The following is a 21,637-nucleotide window of genomic DNA, read 5'->3' as shown; positions in this document are numbered from 1 at the left end:
AGACTTTGTGAAAGAACAGTCAGGGTTTGCCTCTTAGTTTGGCAGGAGCATCTGTGAATGATTAAGAGCGCATACACTAAAGAAATAAACGTTGCAGCTGCGTGTTGTACTCATTATTTAAAGACCATTATCCTACAGCCATTTGACAGACATTTCAACTTTTGGACAAAGTGGGAAATTTTAACTTTCCAATTTACAACTTTCCATTTACAACTTTCCAACTGTCTTTTTTTGCACCTCTAACTCTGTTGTGAATATACTGGTTTTATTAAAAGTGTAGTTTAATTTGAAAAAGCTTTAGAGAAACATTTCCATAAAACATCTGTAGTAAATCTACAATATATTGCCTTTACACACATATGAACTTCAGTGACATCCCATTCTTAATACATAGGGTTTAATATGATGTCGGCCGAGCCTATGCAGCTAATACAGCTTTGACTCTTTTGCGAAGGCTTTCCACAAGGTTTAAGAGTGTGTTCATGGAAATATTATTTGTAAGGTCAGACACTGATGTTGGACGAGAAGGCCTGGTTTGTAGTCTCTAATTCATTACAAAGGTTTTCTATGGAGCTGAGGTCCGGACTCTGTCCAGGCCAGTCAAGTTCTTCCACACCAGACTCACTCATCCATGTTTTCATGGACCGTGCTTGTACACTGGTGGATGTAGGAACTGGATGAAGCTGCTCAGCCAGGGAAAACCATCCCATGAAGCTCTCTACACTCTGTTCTTGAGGAAAACCGAAGGCCACATGAAGTTTGGAGGTCTGTGGCGACTTACTCTGCAGAAGTTGGCGACCTCTGTGCACTATGAGCCTCAGGATCTGCTGTTGCTGGTGTTCTCAGTCACATCCAGTTTATAATAATATCACCAACAGTTGACAAGTAACAAGGAAATTTAATGACTGGATTTGCTCCGCAGGTGGCATCCTATCATGGTACTAAGCTGGTATTCGCTGAGCTCCTGAGAGGGCTCCCGTTCTTTTACAAATGTTTGTAAAAACAGTCGGCATGCATTGTACACATGTGAAAAGGATCGGATCACCTGAATGGTTTGGATGGATGAGTGAATAATTTATTAATATAGTGTGAAATGTTAGAGCCCCAGCAGTCGTACTGTTGGGATATCTGTGTTGGTGAGTTTTTCTCTTTTTTTCTCCCTTGCCTTAGGTACCACACTTTGCACCTGACTCCACTCAGCAATTAGAATAGGTAGCACTTAAGCTGAGGAAGAAGAGAGACCAGTGCCACTACATTTTTGTTTGTTGTGTCTGAGTGGTGTGATCATGATCACCTGTGTGAAGCAGTGTGGGTTTTGCTATACATTTTAACATGCCCCCATTTTTTTTAAACCGGCTGCTATGCTTCGGTGTGTTCTCTCTTTTTGGTGATAGTGACTTGTCTGTCTCTTTGAGTTTGTTGTCCCTCAGTTTAGAGATGGCACGATACCACTTTTTTATGTCCGATACCGATACCGATATCATAAATTTGGATATCTGCCGATACCGATATGAATCCGATATAGTGTGTTTTTTAATCAGTAAAACTGTTTTTTTAATATCTTGCTGCTTTTTGTATAAGTTCATACTCAAGTTAAAAAACAACAACAACACTAAAGCTATTCTGTTATACCTGTATGTAAAAAAAACACACTGCACCCAAAATATTTCATAGATCAGCAACACTGATCAATCTAATAAAGTTAAACCTACCCCATCCTCCCTATTCTGGTATTTTAAAGAGTACTTAGCAGAAATATTAAGCAACCTAACTAATAGGGTTGCAAACTCCCAGCAAAAGAAAATAGGGAACCACCCCCCACCCTCTTCCTCATGATGCTTAATCAATGTAATCAACTTTAATTTGATGCAGGGTGAAAAAAATTCACAGAAATAAATTATTTTTCAAGAATAATTAAATAGATTCAATATCTTTCTTCAACAGAATTACAGACTGCACAGATGGTACCTTCCCAAAGGAAAAAGTACTACTACTAAAAAGTACTATAGCTTACTAGGGTATATTAGACTTAACAGTTACTATATACAGTAATGGACTTCTATACATTTTACATCAGATTAAAACTTTGGGTGTAAGATTCAGATAATTATTAAATAATTAAAAGCTAGATATTTTAAATGAGAATAAGAAAGAAAAGTATGTCTTTATGCCCCCTTTTGCCTCTTCATGCCCTATCGGCCCCCCTGGCTAAACTTTGCTAGATCCGCCCCTGCACAGTTACCAGCCGTCAGCTGCATAGAAAAAGATCCTGGTGTAGAAAGTAATATTAAATAAATTCTAACAACAGCTTATCAAGCTTAAACGTGCTGCTGTTGTTCAGCCGCTGGTTTCCTCTTTCTGGTGAGAAATGGGCCAAAAACAAAGAAGAGAGACGGACTCGCGACAGAAAAGCCGATCAGCTGATCATTAAGCAGTTTCACGATTGAAGTAGCAGCAGGAGAGAGAGAGAAGAGGCAGTTGCTCTATATATCGGTTGTTAAGCTTAACGCGGGAATGCTTTACAAACATTCAGAGATGAACTTACACACTTGCTTTACTTCTCTCTGAGATAACTTCCTCGGAGATGAAATGTTTGCTAGCAGGCTACAAATACACACAGCTGCTCTATCACGTGACCACACTGCTCCGGCTCGCCATGTCGCCAAGTTTTGTGAGGTGCTTTTTTGATATTTAATGGATCGAATTACATTTTTTATTTCTCTCCGATATCCGATCCAGTAATTTAGGTCAGTATCGGACCGATACCGATACGTAATATCGGATCGGTCCATCTCTACCTCAGTTCTGCCTGGTCTTCTTTTCCACGCCAGCACTTTGTTGCTTTCCTCAGGAAACATTGGAGATTTGGGAAGTGTAAGAAAGGTGCTACAGTTACCCAGGATAAACATCCATCCATCATTTCCCTCGCTTATCCAGTTCAGGGTTGTGGGGTATTTTGTGAGAGGCAGAGTGCAGAGTCTTGGACAGGTTGCCAAACTGTCACAGGGCTAATAAATAGAAACATCACATCTCTACATGTTCTCACATTCACACCAATTAACCTAACCCCATGCATGTCTTTGGACTGCGGCAGGAAGAGAACTCAGAGATAACTTCCACAGATATGGGGAAAACATGGAAATTCCACACAGGAAGGTCATATCCTAGATTTGAACCCAGTATTTCTTGTAATATTTCATCCTATAGTGGACTTTTTATTTTTGTCTGCATTAAACATGGTAAAAGTTACATGATATCACAGAGAGCGGATAGCGGTGATCTAAGGAAAAGACCTTTTGGCTGTGAGCACTGGAGCCTCGCTCAACTGATGTTCAAACCGTCAGTGTTTGAGGGCAGCCTTAAACCAATTCCTTCAGACAGATCAAGAACAATGTAACAGTTCAAACCTTCTGCAGTCAAGCTCCTCAATAGAAAACTTACCAACAAATTAGGATATATGTGAAGGTGCAGATAAATCTACACACAAGACTCAGCAATCAAACTTTCTTAAAAGAACATGCTGCCCAGTTAGAGAGGAAAGGGCATTATTATACATATTAAGAATTGTAACTGCATGACTTTTATGTCAAGTCAAGTCAAAAGAAAAAGCCACACGAGACACCTTTTTAGAAACCACACAAGTGTACTGTTACCTATTTGCAGCCTGGAGCTTCATTTTTTTTTAGTAAGAACAGTAACATATAAAAGCTTTACTCATAACCTTGTGGAGCTAGATTATTGTAGGTATTTTTCTGTTCCTGTTTTTTGTTTGTTTGTTTTTAAGTGCTCAACTATTAGTCAAACTTATGGAAAAGGATATCCAAAAAAGTGAAATCACATCGACTGTATCGATATTACTGAATACATGCTGTTGGTGCTGACCAGTGTTGGGGAGTAACGGAATACATGTACCACCGTCACGTATTTAAAATACAAAATATGAGTAACTGTATTCCGTTACAGTTACCGTTTAAAAAGGTGGTATTTAGAATACAGTTACTTTGTTGAAATAAATGGATTACACGGCGGTACTTCCCTGTTTCATATTGTCACGGGTCAGGACTGTTTGGGTTTTGTTTGACAGCTACGTTCTGTTGTTCCAGGCGGCAGCTTTACGGTTGCCATGGTTACAGGGTGATGCTCTCTCTCTGCGTGTTTCCTGGGTGGGAGAGGCCTTTTTGTTGTTGTTGTTGTGCTAAGCTAATAGGCAGAATGCTACCGGTATAGCTCTAAAGAATGTAGCATCATAGGCAGTGTAGTCCGTGCTGCAGGGAGAATGGACTGCCATACACGTTATGTGTCTGTGAGCGAGGAGGGAGAAAAAGGAAAAGTACGAGCTGTCATCGAGCAAAAACGGGAGCTGGAAGCATGTAAATATAATAATAACCACTGCAGCCAAGAAGAGAGCCTGACGAGCCCAGTTGTAAGTAAGCTATTAAGACTCGACTGTACATCGTGTTCGTGTTTTCCTCCAAAAACAATAAGTTCTGTTGGAGCAGCCTTTCAACGCCTCTCTCTGTCTCTCGCTAGCAAAGTTGACCCAGACAACAAAGTAAAGCTAGTTTTCAGCTACGAGCCGACACAGAACCCACCGTATTAGCCAGAGGTCCCTTTACTACGGTTCAGAGCCGCGGACCTTCAGTAACAGTAATAAATCACAGCAATAGTACATTCATGTAGTTGTAAACAGCATGATAACATATTAAGTAATCCAAAGTATTCAGAATACGTTACTCTCATTGAGTAACGTAACGGAATACGTTACAGAATACATTTTAGGGCATGTATTCTGTAATCTGTAATGGAATACATTTTAAAAGTAACCTTCCCAACACTGGTGCTGACATGCTGGTGTAAAAATGGTCTAAACGGACAAAATTGTCTTTTCAGCTGTTTGGATTCATTAGAAGTTAGTTTCAGTGCACCTATAATGAAATGTAATGTAACAATACTGTAGCTGACTTTTGGCTGGCTGCAGCTCCTACCAAGATGATTAATGTGGAATAATTCAGAGAAGGAAGGATGATGCTACAAAGGCCATTGCTGTGATTTTGTGTCTGCTCTGTTAGTAGTTTCCTTTATTCTCTCTGGTTCTTTCCTTGGTCTCTGAGCTTGTTACATCTAACTTCACTCTGAACTTGGTTTGTCTTTTTGTATTTCTCTGTCTCTATATTAATGCCTAGACAACAAATTGTTCCTACCTTTTCACCATTGCTTCTTCCATTTAAACTCCTTTTCCCACATTTGGTTGCTACTATCGCGTTCATGCAGATAAAGGCTAACGGGGGTGAGGGCAATATTTAGAAAAACTTTTTCCTGCACCTTTTGAGCATGATAAATAAATTGGAAATGACTTCTTCATGCAGTGTCATTCTGCAAAACAGTGTGTTTTTACCAAACCATAATCTTGTTTAATTGCATAAAGAATTATTTAGGGAGTGTTACCTAGCTATATGTTTGAGTTTATTGTGAGAAGAGCAGCTAATTTGAAGTGCTGAATCTACATTCTCCCCCTTTGGTGTCCATTGGGAGCTTCATGGATGCATCAGCCTCAGGCCAGAAGTCATTTGAAAGTAGAGAGCTCTTGATGGATTACAAGTCCTAGAATGGGAACACGGTCAGCGTAAGAGGGCAAGAGGTGCAATTAAGCTTCAAGGAAAAGTTACATGCTGCAGCAACTTCTCTTTTTAACCAGGTTTAGCTTAAAAAAGATTTTCTAGCTGTCCAAACTATCCGAGATATGCTCGCTTAAGATGCTAACTTTGTTTTTACCTGTAGGTAGTTTTGCTCTGCAGTTAGTGAGTCTATAAAACAACAGAAGCAAGAAATAAATGTAAAGAAATAGTAAGTGTAGCAGGTCTGGCCTGACACTGTGTTGTGTGAATGACAAGTCGGCTTTTGCTTTACCAGTTGAGATGGGTTAATTCTCCCAAAGTTGTTTAAATAAAAATACATTCAGCACAGCGACTTCATGTGACTAGTAAGGAAGTAACACATGGAAAAAGTCAAAGGTCACATGAAGAAAATAAAGCTCCGGAAAATACGACTACATTAAAATGTGTGCATTTTCATGAGAAATAATGACAAACCAAATAAAATCAGAGGATAATTTTTTGGACAAATATAAACAAATCTATCTTTTAAATCCACGGATGGAGTAAGGAACGATAGCAAACTTGTGATTTGCTTTATGTGGCTGATAGCTGCTGGAACAAAACTGTTTTTATATTGTGTTGTTCTGCACTGTGGGACTAGAAGCCTTCAAACAGAAGGAAGCACTTGCAGCTGACCATGCAAAGAGTGCAAGTCATCACAAGGTCGAGATATACCTTATAGGTTAGTCATCAAGTAAAACTGAACCAGCCCATCACTGTAGATGTCTGGTGTACCAAGATGCTGGCTCACCTGTAAGTCTGTTAGACCATTTAACAATTTAGTGAGTTAATTTCCTTTACAGATAAATATACAAAAACATAACACCAAGAAAAAAGACAAAATTGACTCACTGAGTAGTAGTGTAATGAAATAAAATGATTGTTTTATCAACATGGAAATGAGAAGGTTTTCTTAAACAAATGAAAACTGCTGGCACTTTTTTTTTACATTAAAGGAACCCTTTAAAAACACATCAGATCTAAATGGGGAAAAATGCTGGATATCTATACTGATGTGGACTGAGCAATGTGTTAGGAATGAAAGGATCCCACATTGTTTGATGGCCATGAAAACGATCAACATACGGAGGGCTGACCAAAAGGGCACACCAAAAATTAAAGGGGAAAATGATGCGTCAGTCTATTCCATTTTGCCAAAATGTAATTGCAAAAACTCAAAATTGTACTTGTGCTTAATAAGAAAACGGAGGGTGTCCTGGGGGATCTCCTCCCAGATCTGGACCAAGGTATCACTGTGTTTCTGGACAGTCTGCGATGTAACGTGGTTAGGCAAATGTGGGGACCAGTCAGTGGTAACTATTCTTCCTCTAGGAACCTGTAAACTCTCGCGATATGAGGCATTAACTGGCACCAGGAAGAACCTGGGTCCGACTGCACCAGTGTAAGGTTTGACAAAGGTTGCGAGGATTTCATACCAATACAAATGGCAGTCAGGGTGCCAGTGTCTCTAGAAGTGTCTGCAATCATCCTTGGATATACCTCCCCAGAACATCACTGTACTGCCACCTAACCAGCCGTGCTGAAAGCTGTAACAGGCACCATAACATTCTCCGTGGCTTCTCCTGACCCTTTCACAGGGCGGCAATGATGGACCTGCCAATTCCAGTATTATATGACAAATGCCAATTGGGCTCCAAAGTGTCAGGAAGTGAGCACAGGGTCTACTAGAGGACGTCGGATCTTCAGGTCGCCATCATGAAGCCTGTTTCTGGTTAATTGTTCAGAGACATTCACACCAATAGCATACTGTTGGTCATTTTGTAGCTTTGCCAGTCTTCACCCTGTTCCACTTTGCACAAATGAGCAGATATTGGTCCTGATGATGGGTTACGAACCTTCTATGGCCCTGTCCAGCTCTCCCAGAGTCGCTGTCTGTATCCTGGAATCTCCCCCATGCTCTTGAGACTGTGGTGGGAGACACAGCAAACCTTCTGACAATGAAATGTATTGCTGTCGTATCCTGGAGGAATGGGACTACCTGTGTAACTTCTGTAGGGTCCAGGTATATCCTAATGCTACCTGTAGTGGCATTGACCCTAACCAAATGCAAAAGTAGTGAAAAAACCATCAGAAAGGATGATGAAGGAAATTTAATCAGATCAATATCCTGGTAGTTTCATTGACTTGATGCTGCACTCTGATTAAGAAATGTTCCTTAATTAAAATGACCTCCATTGTATAAATAAAAATCTATTGTGGAGGGTTTTTTTAGGTTTCTCAGGGGGGATCACATTGATGATGTAGAGCTCTCAATAACTCCAGAAAACTGGTATGCTTGGCATTACCAGGTTAACAGAATCATCAAGGACTGGGTCATGGCACATCTCATTATCCCGGAGCTTGTTAGTCAGCTCCAGGATAATGAGAGCAGTCAAATCTGTATTTAATGTGTCCATAAATACTAATTTGAAATACTCAGAATATATTTAAAAATGACCCACCTTTTTTTTTAAAGAAAAAAGAAGGGAAATAAATAAAAAGTTCAACAAGTCTCAAGCCAAGAAACAGAAGAGTTATGTCCTCACATGCTCATCTATATTTTGTGGTTTTTAATATATTTGATTTCAGTGTGGAAATGCTGTTATTTAGATCACATTTTAATCTCAAATTTCCCCTTGCAATAAAAATAAAAACATTTTAGCTTCTTGCATGGGAAACTGTACAAAATATTGTGCCCTTGAGAATGCGTTCAATCTTAACCTACCCGCTAATGTAAAGGTTTATCATTTTATCAAGCAAAACCACCACTGTTCACCAGCACTAACCAAGCGCGTTAGCCACGAAAAACAGTTTAACAGGAATTCAACAGAATTTATGCCTTATAACTGCAAACTCTATGGTTTAACTGCAAATTTTGCAGATATTGTAGAAAAGAAAAGGGGGAAAAAGCTTAAAATACCAAATTAACTTGAGGTTTATCACGTTTTGTATCTTGTCAATTTTATTCCCAAAGTGTTATTTAACTACACAACCTTTAAAATTTAATGAGCTTGCTGCTTGAATTTTGAGGTTTGAGGATGAAAGTTCTGCAATCGATAACAGAAACGTTCCTGTTTTTTCATATTTATATTACATTCCAACCTGGTGTCTCAGCAGTTTGTGAAATACTCACAGCATATATTATATTAATTTGTGTTTCTGTACACAAGTTATCCTGTTTGTGCTTTTTATAGTCTTGAATATACATTTCCTAATATTGTTTTAATTTCCCCGAACACAATTACTCATCTGTCTGGTCTCAAATGTCCTTTTTTACACAAAAGACTGATTGATTATCAAATGTACATCAACGCAATACTATTTTGTCTAATTTGGGGGGAAAAAAGGAAAAAGGAGAAACCATCACAATCAGCAAGACAAGCAGAGAGACTTTTTCATCAAATATTGTTCCAGTAGAAAGTGGGCGTAGAGGAGGGTGACAGACTGTGTGGGCTTTTGTTTACACAATTAAACCCTGACAGGGATCGTGCGAGGGAGAGGCCGGTCGATTTAGCACAAAGTGTCCAATTTGCTACTGGGGGAAAATAAGTAGCTTAAAAGCATATGAAGTTGCACTCTGTCGGATGGTTCTGTGTTGTTTGTTGGCACGCTGTAATTACTCTGTCTGGACTTTATTGCACCGAGCATCCAGAAGATGAAAAGGGAAGCGAGAGGAGTGAAGGCAGAGTGCAGATTGAGTCAAAGGGCGAATGAATGTTCCAGACTGTTATTTACAGCAGCAAGGCCTGAAATCATGTAGTGTGTCAGTGTGAAGTGGACCTTGTGTCCTTGTTATTATTAAAATATGGCTATCTTGATGAAAACCGCCACATGCTAATGGCTCAAATGATTATGAACAAATTACAAGTAATTGGGGAAGAAAGTAAACTTGCTTCATTAGAGCTGAACTGTAAAGAGCAAAGGCTTTCTCACACTGCTATGAGATATAAAGACAGCTGAAATGTTACTTTTTAAAAAAATATTTATAAGAAAACAATTGTTATTCTTTTCGGGTGACCAAAATTGCCAAAATTAACCAAAGTCAGAAATTGCAGTGCGGTTGAACAATTGAGCATGTTATCATTTATTCTTGGAAATTGTGAGAATGTTTTTGTGTTAATTTTGTTGTGTGCATTTATCTGCTTTACCTTTAATAAACACCAGCTATCCTGAAAATGATGGTTTTGGGCAAGAAGAAGAGTAAGATTTTCCTTGGCGATGAAGCACACTTGTTAGTAGTCAGGCATTAAAAACTACAGATGACTAATATGAATTTAATGATCCCTTTTTGATCTCTGTTTTTGTATAGTGGACATCAATACAGCTTAAAGCATCCATCGTGCATCCTTAGGTAGAAAACTGTCCTCTCACTTTTGTATTCTCCTTTACCCAGCTGATTCCTTACTCTAAGCTTCCTGATATTTTCATCCAAAGAACTGATTACTTTGCTGAAAATTTCCAACAACACTTTAAAAGACTTTTTCGACCCTCAGTTACCCTCGTTCATCTTTCCGTCAGCTGCTATTTTGCAATTTACAAGAGACCTGTCACTCTTTAGGCTTTTGCCTTTTGATTAGCTGCGTCAGTGGCTTCATCTTGATATAGACAACCACAGGCGCTAAGAAAGGTTATTTCGAGCAGTGCACAGCTGCAACTGATTTTATTTTGTTTTTTAAAGCAATAATATTTGGGAACTTTTCAAGGTGATGGCTCATACAATAAAAATGTTCAATAGCACTGTATCTACTATCCAGAGTGGGAAGGTTTAGTGCAAATACTTCATCACTGTGCTTAAGTTGAATTTTCTTGTATCTGTATTTTACTTCAGTATTTATTTTTCTAACAACTTTTTTTCTTTTACTCCCTAAATTTTTACACAAATGTACTTTCTACTCCTTACATTTTCGATAGCGACTTCCTGCTTTAGGTTCCACAGTGTACATTACAGCATTTATACTCAGGGGTTAAAGTGAGCCTAGCAATTAGCTAACGCTACAGAACAGGATCCAGCATTAAGAGAGTAATGTTTTTTAACTGTCAGGTCATTTAAAATGCTTTATGTTTACTTTGTATTATTCAAACGTTGCATGAAAATAGACTTTATTTTGTATTTCACAACGTCCTCATTGAGGTTTGACAGCGTTTTAGTAGATAAAGGTGAATGGCTTGGACATGAATTAAGCTGCAGTTTGCGGAAGGCCTTGAAGGGGACTGGCGGCGGGTCCTGCACAGCAAATCCAGCATGTCCAAATTAACACTGTCAGATTTGATTTCAACACTTTTAAAGTGTCTATATGGGTCCACACCAGAGAGTGTTAATTTGACTCTTTTTGGAGAGTTGGTATGTTAACTCTGATTTAGTGTTAAACACCAAATCTCTCTGGAGTTGATAATTTGACACTTGGTGTTAAGAGTTTATATATTAACTCTCAAAGACTATTTTAGTTTAGCTACGTAGGAGTTATCTTCTAATTAATTCTAAAAAGCGGGAATTTTACTGTTCTGAACTTCTAGAAATTTCTTTTGGAAATAAACATTTACTAAAAAGACGCAATGGTTTTTGAAAAACATTTATTCTGAACTGTGCACCACAATTTCAAAACATTTTCTGAAAGATGTAACAGTGTACATGTTCTCACTTTCATTAGAATTTCGTTTATCAAAAGGTCTGACATAGGTGAGCTGGTAAATGCAAATAACAGCATTCTCATCACTTATTTCAATAAATACAAAATACAATATGCATGTCCTTCATTCATCACTTGGTGGAACTTCAACGCACTTCTGCTCTCCCCCATATTCCATCTTCACAAGCATATCCTATGTGGAGATTGAATAAAAATTAGTTGACACTAATTAATGGCACAAATCAATTGCAGCACAGTAAAAAAAAAAAAAAAAAAAAAAAAAAAGGAATCCTTTTTGAGCCATTACTTGTGTAAAGTATTTTCCCAAAAGACAAGGACACAGACAACGGGTAATACTGAACTAAATGTAAAACCTCAACCTTTTCCATTTTTACCTAAAACCGTGTGCACAAAACTTTGGAGGAATCTAAATGCTAACGTAGAACTCAGTCGGGACGTCTGCTACTGCTGTTTGCTCGTTTTTTATGGGAGATCATTTTCAGGCTTCAAGTAGCACCATTATATCAACATTTCACATTCTAGACATTGTTTTAAGTGTATTTGACCAAGCTTTTTTCAAGGCTGTGGTATTTGCCCGCAAACAATACCTTTCAGCTAGCTAAAACAGAATATTATGCTATCAGCGAGCAACATGGCTAATGCCTTTCACACAGCTTTGTCTCAACTCCAAAGAGCCACAGAAGTAAAAGCTAATAACAATAATTGAAACAATCTTTGAAAACATGACTTACCAAGCATGGCAAACAACTCAAATATGTAGAGCAAAATGTTTTGAAACGGCTTCACTTCAGCTTCGATTGGAGCCGTGCTGGGGGCGGAGTCTGTGAATTTACTCTATTGGTGTCATAGCCCCTGTAGGAGTTCAGAGTTAAGAGGTCAAGAGTTAATGTTTCCATTGTAACACCTCCAGATTTGAAATAGAAACACTCATTTTTAACACTCGATTTTAACTACTATCATTTTACACCTCAGAGTTACATTAAAAGAATGTGACTCTACTTAGAGTAAAATTAACTCTAAGACTACTAACACCAAAACATTTAACACTTTTGAATTTGCTGTGTGGGCCTCGCAGATCCCCATGTAATAAATAGATGTGAAGAAGTTAAAGAATTAAAAGGGGAGGGAGGGTGGGGCACAGAAACAAGAACAAACAGCTTGTAGAACTGGAGGAAGATATATAGATAAGAACAGAAAAGAGCGTGTTTGGAGGCGTGATCCCGCTCCTGAAATTCAGATACTTTATCTCCAAGAGATAAAAAAGGTTAGTTTGCTCTGCTATGGTGAATATACTGTAAAACACTGTGTTAGATAGTGGCTGTGGTCTTCATGGTTAGTGTTGGGTTACATCAAGAGTAGAGGACAAATTTAAGATGATACTTAGTTAAATTCACTGAATTCCAACTGATTACCATATGTATACTGTCTAACACACAGACAATACGCAGCATACTGTTAGTGTAAGAAATATAACAGCCGGGATAGCTTGAACCTGCGTAAATTTATAAAGAGCAGCAGGTCAGCTGATCACAGCCTGCACACTAAGAAATTTTGCTGGAGCTCAGAATAGAACTTTTTGTGCCTCTACACTGCAGTCTTGGGGTTCCTCCACATGTTAGATCTCACTTTAACCCCTGACTGTTCTCATTTTCTTGTTTAAAATGCTTGTATTCTACATAATAGAGTATATTCATTAGAATATAGATTTGAATAGCATTTATATTCTCATATACTAATATTATTTTATCATTATATTAAGATGGTAAAAAGTTCATTTGCAATAATATACATGGTATAATTTTTTTAGAACTACTTTTTACTTTCTTACTTTAATACATTTCAGAGACTGTGCTTTTTCACTTGAGTAAAGAAGTTGATTCAGTACTTTTACTAGAGTATCTGTACTGCTACTTAAGTACAGAATGTCTGTACTTTTGCCACCTCTGCTACTGTCCCTTCTCTGCACATGCCCAAACCATTTAAGCCTCTCTAAATTGTCTCCATATTGCTAAACTCAAGCTGCCCCTGTAGTATACTCATTTCTAATCTCTTTTGCCCCGATCACAGCCAACGAAAATTTGAACATCTTCAACTCTGCCACCCATTGTCTTGCTTGTACGGTCTTTAATTCCTCTCTTCTCCAGAGCATACCTCCACCTCTTCAGACTCTCTTCCACATTATCCTTTACTCTTGGTACAGTAACACAGTGTTGTTTGTGACTATCTTCGTCCATGGACACTCCTGGCTGACCTCCTCAGTCAGCCTGTCCATCAGCATCGCAAACCTGAAGGGACAGAGCCAATTCCCTGATACGATCCCTTGGATCCAACTGTCTTTCTTACCACACCTCACAACTATTTTGTTGTCCTTAAACATGTCTGTCTGTGAAGGTTCTCAGTCATCCAGGTCATCGTAGTCAAAGGAGCTTGCAAAGAAAAGCGTCTGGACTTCTTGAAGTTGCTTGAAGACGTTTCACCTCTCATCCAAGAAGCTTCTTCAGTTCTAAGGTCAAATGGTGGAGAGTCCCAGATATAAACCTAGTGGGAGTATCCCCCCAAAGAGGGACAAAAGGACCCCCATCTTAAGGATAAAGGACACTCTTTCAAGGATGCCAATGTTCACATTTTGGACAGAGAGGACAGATGGTTTGAAAGAGGAGTGAAAGAAGCATCTATGTCCACTGTGAGCGACCATCTTTGAACAGAGGCGGTGGTTTACGACACCAACTCTCTGCCATCTATAATCCAGTTTTGAGTTCCCTCCCCAGACGCCTTAACGCCCACTCACATCTTGGGCCATCTGACCTCAGGAATTTGCATGATTTTCAAATTTGCATGACAAACTCCCGACACTCTGGCTGATTGGGACCCACACCCAGTTTCACACCTTGGCTCAGGCGATTAGAGGATCATCAGGGGGTCCTTTTGTCCCTCTGTGGGGGGAAACTCCCACTAGGTTTAAATCTGGGACTCTCCACCATTTGACCTTAGAACTGAAGAAGCTTCTCGGATGAGAGGTGAAACGTCTTCAAGTAACTTAAAGAAGTCCAGACGCTTTTCTTTGCAAGCTCCTTAAACATGTCCTTCACCACCCTTACATAATAACCAGTCTACCTCCCTGAGGTACCTCACAACCCCCATTTCAGTTCTTTAATAAACAATGTGGCTTGCTGCGCAGGTAACTGTAGTAGCAGCCTATTAATGAAGAACAACTTCTAGCTCACAATCTCTGTTTAATGCAAACATGACGTCTGTTGATGTATATTTCAGGAACAAAGCTAAGGATGCTCGTATTTTGTACATCAATAAAAGAAAAGGCAAAGAAAAGATTGCTTCCTGTTCTAGAAATTACACATATTACTATATCTTCTTTGTCCTTGAAAGAATGAATGAGGGAGAAAGTTACGGAGACCAAAACAGCAAAGTCATGGCAGCAAGCATGCAAGGACAAGTTGGCCTCACACAATGGCTGGATCATCACCTGTTGTCACATTGTCCTCATTGCTTAGCAGCAGAGCTGTCTGTCCCCTGCTTCCTGATCTGCTCAGTTTGTTTCATTCAGCTCAGCAGCGGGGAGGATCTCCCACTGCACCCTGAGCTGAGTACCATTATGTAGTTTGGCACTGCAGAGCTTGTCACACCAGTCAGAACCCACAGTGGTACAGGTGGGTTAATTGGTTCTTGGCCCCAGCAGAGTACCTTCAACCATGAGAACAGGAATAAAAATACTGATATGGGCAATAATATGCTGCAAGGCACTCACTTTCTCTCTCAGTCATTCAAATATCACTGTTCTATATAGATGGTATGGCAATGCAATCAAATACCTTAAGCATAAGTCAGTGAAATTAATCATCTATAATATGCAGAGAATTACAAATACATCCATTATCATTCTCTTTAGTGCTTAATAGTGGTCAGCATTACGGTAGAGCTATATTAAAAGTTATGGCTGTCCCACATCCTGCTAATGATTCAAAAAATCTAAGTAATGGAATTCTCCCTGTTTTTACATCTTCATATGAACTCGGTCTAGGCTGCATTTGAAAATGGAAAGTTATATAAAAAGTTATTTATTTGGTAGCAGAAGCTTTCATCCCTGCTCCATATCTAACTAATGAGCTTGATTTATAGTCTAGACAGCGAATAGACTGAAGACTCGGTCGGGGTACGGGAATTGAAAACCAAAATGTTTAATGGTTGTTTCCAGCTTCTCCTCTGATTAGATGCAGCTGGCTGTTGCTTTAAGCCTCCACTGCGCAAAGGGAAAATTCTATGAACTGGACATAAAATAACTGAAGAAAGTAAAGATTTATTTTACATCAGAAGATTCTGCAAACACAAAAGCCAAGGAGGCATATTTATGTGAACTCATTCTGACATTTAGCTCAGATGAATCAAACTGAAATATACATTTTGACTAAGCGGTTACTTATGAATTGCTTTTTGTGCATTTATTTATTTTTTCATCATTTTACATTACTCTCTTTCTTCTGAAATATGTTGCTGCAGAAAAATTCTCCATTGTGGTTTTGTCATGATAAAATTTTAAACTAACAAAAACTGTCCATCCATCCATCTTCTTTAGCTTTATCTGGGGCCTAAGCAGCCTAAGCAGAGAAGCCCAGACCTCCCTCTCCCCAGCCACCTCCTCTAGCTTATCCGGGGGAACACCAAGGCGTTCCCAGGCCAGCCGAGAGATATAATCTCTCCAGCGTGTCCTGGGTCTGCCCCGGGGCCTCCTCCCGGTGGGACATGCCCGGAACACCTCACCCAGGAGGCGCCCAGGAGGCATCCTTGTCAGATGCCCGAACCACCTCAGCTGGCTCCTCTCGATGTGGAGCAGCAGCGGCTCTACTCTGAGCCCCTCCCGGATGGCCGAACTTCTCACCCTATCTCTAAGGGAGAGGCCAGCCACCCTTCGGAGGAAGCTCATTTCCGCAGCTTGTATCCGCGATCTCGTTCTTTCGTTCACTACCCACAGCTCGTGGCCATAGGTGAGGGTAGGGACGTAGATCGACCGGTAAATTGAGAGCTTCGCTTTTACACTCAGCTCCCTCTTCACCACAACGGACCAGTGCAGTGTCCGCATCACTGCGGCCGCAGCACCAATCCGTCTGTCGATCTCCGGCTCCCTTCTCCCATCACTCACAAACAAGACCCCGAGATACTTGAACTCCTCCACTTGGGGGAGGAACTCATCCCCAACCCGGAGTGGCCTTTTCCGAACAGTTAACAAAAACTGAAATGAGAAAAAATGTTGGAGTCCCTTTTAGCAACGGAATACAACACAGATGGCATCAGTCTGTTTAAGTGACAACATGCTGTCATTCAGGCACAGACAAGTGGCTCAGGACTAGCACCATCCACTGATGAGAAATTAAATCTGATGGCACTTTAATAGATAATGTAATAAAGAATGTCAATTTTTCTTGTACTGCAATATGATGTTCCTCCCAGCAGGCCGAGGAGCTTCTCATTCACCAGCATCACACCACAGTCCTGCCTACATGCTCCATGCACATATTATTTTTCTTTGTTCACGTCATGCTCTCGTGCATGAAGGTGTTGGTAAAGCTGCTGGTGCAGCATCTCATTGTAGATGAGGACCTAGCATTACCACAGTTATGTATTTATTGTGAATTTATGGATTTATTCAGTGTTATTGAGTTGCAGGAATTTCAAATGCATTGTTTTAAACAACCCAATCAATACCAATAATAGTTATATTGCTAAGTACTGATGGTTGCTGTGATAATTGGAGAAGCCACATTCTGAATTTAGTTGTAAGAAAACATCCACGGTCTAAACTTTATTAAATTGATCAAACATAAACTGATGTGCTGCATGTGTAAATGAATGTTACTCTCTCACTTTGGAAATGCTAAGTGATAGATTGTCATGCAGCTCAATACTTCAGGTATGCAGGCAGCCAGGCCTTCTGAGAAAATAAAAATGAGACTTCCTCTGTGTTGACAATAATCATTACCAGTGAGCTTGGTAACCTGATCTCGTCTTCCACCCAGTAAAACACTTCACTGGAAAGTCTTAAAACTTGAGAGATGTTCAGGGATTTTAGGGAGGGCTGTGCGTGCACGTCCAGCAACAAAAGGCACACAAAGTACATTGCTGTTAGCACTTGGTGTTGTTTATGGACTAGCATTGGTTTCTACCAGTATTATGCACTAGCATTTGGGAGCTTCTTCCTGCATCTGGGGAAGGAAGCCAGTTTGACACACTTGTTATTCAGATGAGTGGCTTCGATGTCTCTGTGCATTCAATTTTGGCAACTTGGCAGAGACTCAAGTTGTGTCTTCCACCAAAAGCTGGTTGAGTTTTGTTTTTTTGGGTTTTTTGGGTTTTTTTACCTCAAGATGTAATCTTCTAAACTCTAACCCGCTAATGTGATGCCATTCATGCTGCAAGCAGCAAGGTTTAAGCAGTGATGCAAACTCATATCCATCAAAATCAAACCAAATGACTTCAAGTCACTTTTAAAATGGGATATTGTAATGAAAGTGACGTGTTTAATAGCAGCGCTGCAAGCCACCATCGTGTAAGAACCATATGGCACAGTTTGTTAGGGATGATATGGCGAAAGGCTTTCACAACGGGTGCTGTGGCAGCCCCTTAAGTATCCGATACTTCAAACTCCTGATCCCTGCAGTTAGAGTTAACAGTGTGGTGAACACAAAGATGAATGAAATATTTGGTGTGCCAATGGGACGTCGGGCGGTCTGGGATCATACATGGATAGATAGGATAAGGAAGATTTGAATGTAATATGTCAAAAACAGTGATGGAGGGGGAAAAAGTAATCATAGGGAAGAATGATTGTTATGCTGTGGAGAGGTAGACAATAAAATCTAGGAATGGAAGGTGATTGTAAAATAGTGTTTTATTTTCTCTATTTCAGCATTTCGGTAAAAGTAACAGTCGTACAGGATTTATTTGCTCCAAGTTGGCATGAAAGTTTCAGTTTCACTGGAGAGACCAGCACAGAAATAAAAGCGTATATATTTTTTCATTTCTTGTTATTTTTCTTCCTGTTCCACACAGTGACATGTTAATGTACTCTTACTGCAACTGTGAACACCGGGTAGCTACAAATGTAGCAATAACAAATGTAATGTGCTTTTCTGTTTCTTTCCAGAACTGTAAAAAAAAGGATTTTTAAACATATAGTCAGTGTTGGGAAGGTTACTTTTAAAATGTATTCCACTACAGATTACAGAATACATGCCCTAAAATGTATTCTGTAACGTATTCCGTTACGTTACTCAATGAGAGTAACGTATTCTGAATACTTTGGATTACTTAATATATTATCATGCTGTTTACAACTACATGAATGTACTATTGCTGTGATTTATTACTGTTACTGAAGGTCCGCGGCTCCGAACCGTAGTAAAGGGACCTCTGAGTAATACGGTGGGTTCTGTGTCGGCTCGTAGCTGAAAACTAGCTTTACTTTGTTGTCTGGGTCAACTTTGCTAGCGAGAGACAGAGAGAGGCGTTGAAAGGCTGCAGCAAAGGAACTTATTGTTTTTGGAGGAAAACACAAACACGGTGTACAGTCGAGTCTTAATAGCTTACTTACAACTGGGCTCGTCAGGCTCTCTTCTTGGCTGCAGTGGTTATTATTATATTTACATGCTTCCAGCTCCCGTTTTTGCTCGATGACAGCTCCTACTTTTCCTTTTTCTCCCTCCCTCGCTCACAGACACATAACGGGTATGGCAGTCCATTCTCCCTGCAGCACGGACTACACTGCCTATGATGCTACATTCTTTAGAGCTATACCTGTAGCATTCTGCCTATTAGCTTAGCATAACAACAACAGGCGCTCTCTCACCCAGGAAACACGCAGAGACAGAGCGTCACCCTGTAACCATGGCAACCGTAACGCTGCCGCCTGGAACAACAGAACGTAGCTGTCAAACAAAACCCAAACAGTCCTGACCCGCCACAATATGAAACAGGGAAGTACCGCCGTGTAATCCATTTCTTTCAACAAAGTAACTGTATTCTAAATACCACCTTTTTAAACGGTAACTGTAACGGAATACAGTTACTCATATTTTGTATTTTAAATACGTAATGGCGGTACATGTATTCCGTTACTCCCCAAGACTGCATATAGTTCACAAAAATCATCATCCCTACAAAGTGAGGGAGTCTGTAATCAGTTCTATTTGTCTATTTGTTTGTTTGTTTGTTAGCCAATCTAGGTGGTCATTTCCCCCCCCAAGGCTTAGAAAGCTGTGGATGTTAGACTGCTAAGCATTGTTAGCACCCATGTCAAAGTTGACCTTGGAAAAAAAATTCAGTCAGCCATATAAAAGGGTATGGGGAGAGCTGAACAACACGCACACACACACATCAGAATGATGCAATAATAGGCTCATGTCATCATATTGTACTGAAAACAGGTTGACGTTAGAATGTTGTATTGAAAAATATCATAAAACATCAACTTTTTTGTATAGTGTTATGTACGAGTGTTAATAGTTCAAAATAATCTGAATATTAGGGATACATACCCTCACTGACAACACACAGAGTCAAGAGTCATAAAAGGTGTGTGAAAGCCATCATTTAGAATAATCTAAAACATTAACTTTTGGCTCACAGGATTTACTTACACTAAATACTTTGGTGTGAGCATTGCATGTTGTATTAATTGCTGATATTGAATTGGCCATAGGTGTGATTGGTTTGGTTGGTTTTGTCTCATCAAAACGGCTGATTTCTACTCCTTTATTTTAATTAAAATATTGTCAACCTTTAAAATCAAAATGTAAATATTTTGAACCAGATAATTAACACACAAAGTAAAGAGAACTCCTTTCAGAGTCAGGCTCTTCCATATGTCTTCAGCTTCACCTGACACTCCTGATTAATACCCTGGTGCACTACTGTAAAGTGGTTGTGCCCATGTTGCCCACCCTTGCCCGTTCATCTGCCAGCGTTGTGTACTTGTTGGCCTTGTACTTTGTTTGCTTTTCTGTCTGTTATGAACTTTGTTTGATTACTCTACTTATAAACTTGGACTTTAGCCAGCTGTTTTTGACTCGTGTTTCTGAGTTTGTCAGATGATTGAATCTTCACATTAATATGCACAAGCTGATTTTATCAGGGCTCTGACCGCAAGCTCAACATTGGGGAGTGACACCATTGACTTTTTTTTAGCACAGAGCTTATATTTGGATAGCAGGTGCTAGATTAGTATTTGACTTCAGCAATCACAGGGCAACCTCATGGGTTAGCAATGTCCTTAAACAGGCTGCAAATGCACATCTTTTATTACGTTTATTTAAAGTTATTAAAGCTTATACACAACTTTGTGATGATGTTTGTTATGCTGCTGGAATCAGCCATCAGAAGATGGGTTCACTGTGGTCATAAAGGGATGGAGATGGTCAGAATAAAAACTTGTGGATGCTGTGGCATTTAACTACTAAGCACCTTTGGGTACTAAGGTGCCCAAAGGGTGCCAAGAAAATACCCCCCACACCATTACACCACCCACAGCCTGAACCATCAATACAAGGCAGAATGAATTTGTGCTTTCATGTTTAAAATTCTGACCCTACTATTTGAATGTCCCAGCAGAGACTTATCAGTCCAAGCCATATTTCCCAGTTTAATATTGTCCAATTATGGTGAGATTGTGTACACTGTCAAATGAGTTTTCTGGTCTTTGCTCGCAGGTGCGGCACCCGGTGTGGTCTTCCATCTGCTTCAAAGTTCAACATATTGTGTCTTCCGAGATGTTGTTCTGCACGCCTTGGTTGTTACAAGTGATTATATAAGTTACCTACCTATCAGCTTGAACCAGTGTGGGGACCCCCTCTGATCACTGGAACCAAAGGACATTTCTGGCCAGAGAACGTGAGCTTAATCAATGTTTTTCTTGTTTTTAGACCTTTCTCTGTAAACGTTAGCGCTGCTTAGGTCACGAAACCAGTAGATCAGTCACTGCTTGAACTGCAGAGGTCATTCTGACCATGTCTACATCCCTAAATGCATTGACTTGCCATATCAATGCATGTGACCAGTTGATTAGACATTTGTGCTGGCACAAAGTCATTATGAATGTCTAGTCATACGATGACAATTTCACTGATTTGTGGGGAAAATAACATGTATAGGATATATTACTGTAAAAGAAGGTGAACAGCCAGCATTGTCAAATACACAAGTTAACCCTTTAAGACCTACCATAGAACCAAGTCCGCCAGAGCTTATATTATATTTTTACATGCTGTGGAGCCATTTTTGGGAGCATTTCAAATTGATATACATCAATACAACCATTACAGCCCAAATTTT

General features: G+C 39.7%; 1 protein-coding gene and 1 long non-coding RNA gene across 2 annotated transcripts in view; one reads left to right on the top strand and one right to left on the bottom strand.

Annotated features, from left to right (window-relative positions):
- The window catches only part of LOC146510471 (polypeptide N-acetylgalactosaminyltransferase 10-like), a 344,244-nt gene that overhangs the window by 215,563 nt on the left and 107,044 nt on the right, over positions 1-21,637 (top strand). The window lies entirely within an intron of this gene.
- On the bottom strand, positions 11,212-12,364 carry LOC146510473 (uncharacterized). Its single transcript, XR_014876389.1, has 2 exons — positions 12,034-12,364; positions 11,212-11,474 (listed from the first exon to the last, which is right to left on the bottom strand). It is a non-coding gene; the product is annotated as an uncharacterized LOC146510473 (long non-coding RNA).

The sequence above is a fragment of the Neolamprologus multifasciatus genome, chromosome 10, assembly GCF_963576455.1.
Source record: "Neolamprologus multifasciatus chromosome 10, fNeoMul1.2, whole genome shotgun sequence".
Lineage (NCBI taxonomy): Eukaryota > Metazoa > Chordata > Actinopteri > Cichliformes > Cichlidae > Neolamprologus > Neolamprologus multifasciatus.
This window is presented reverse-complemented; position numbering and strand designations above follow the sequence as displayed.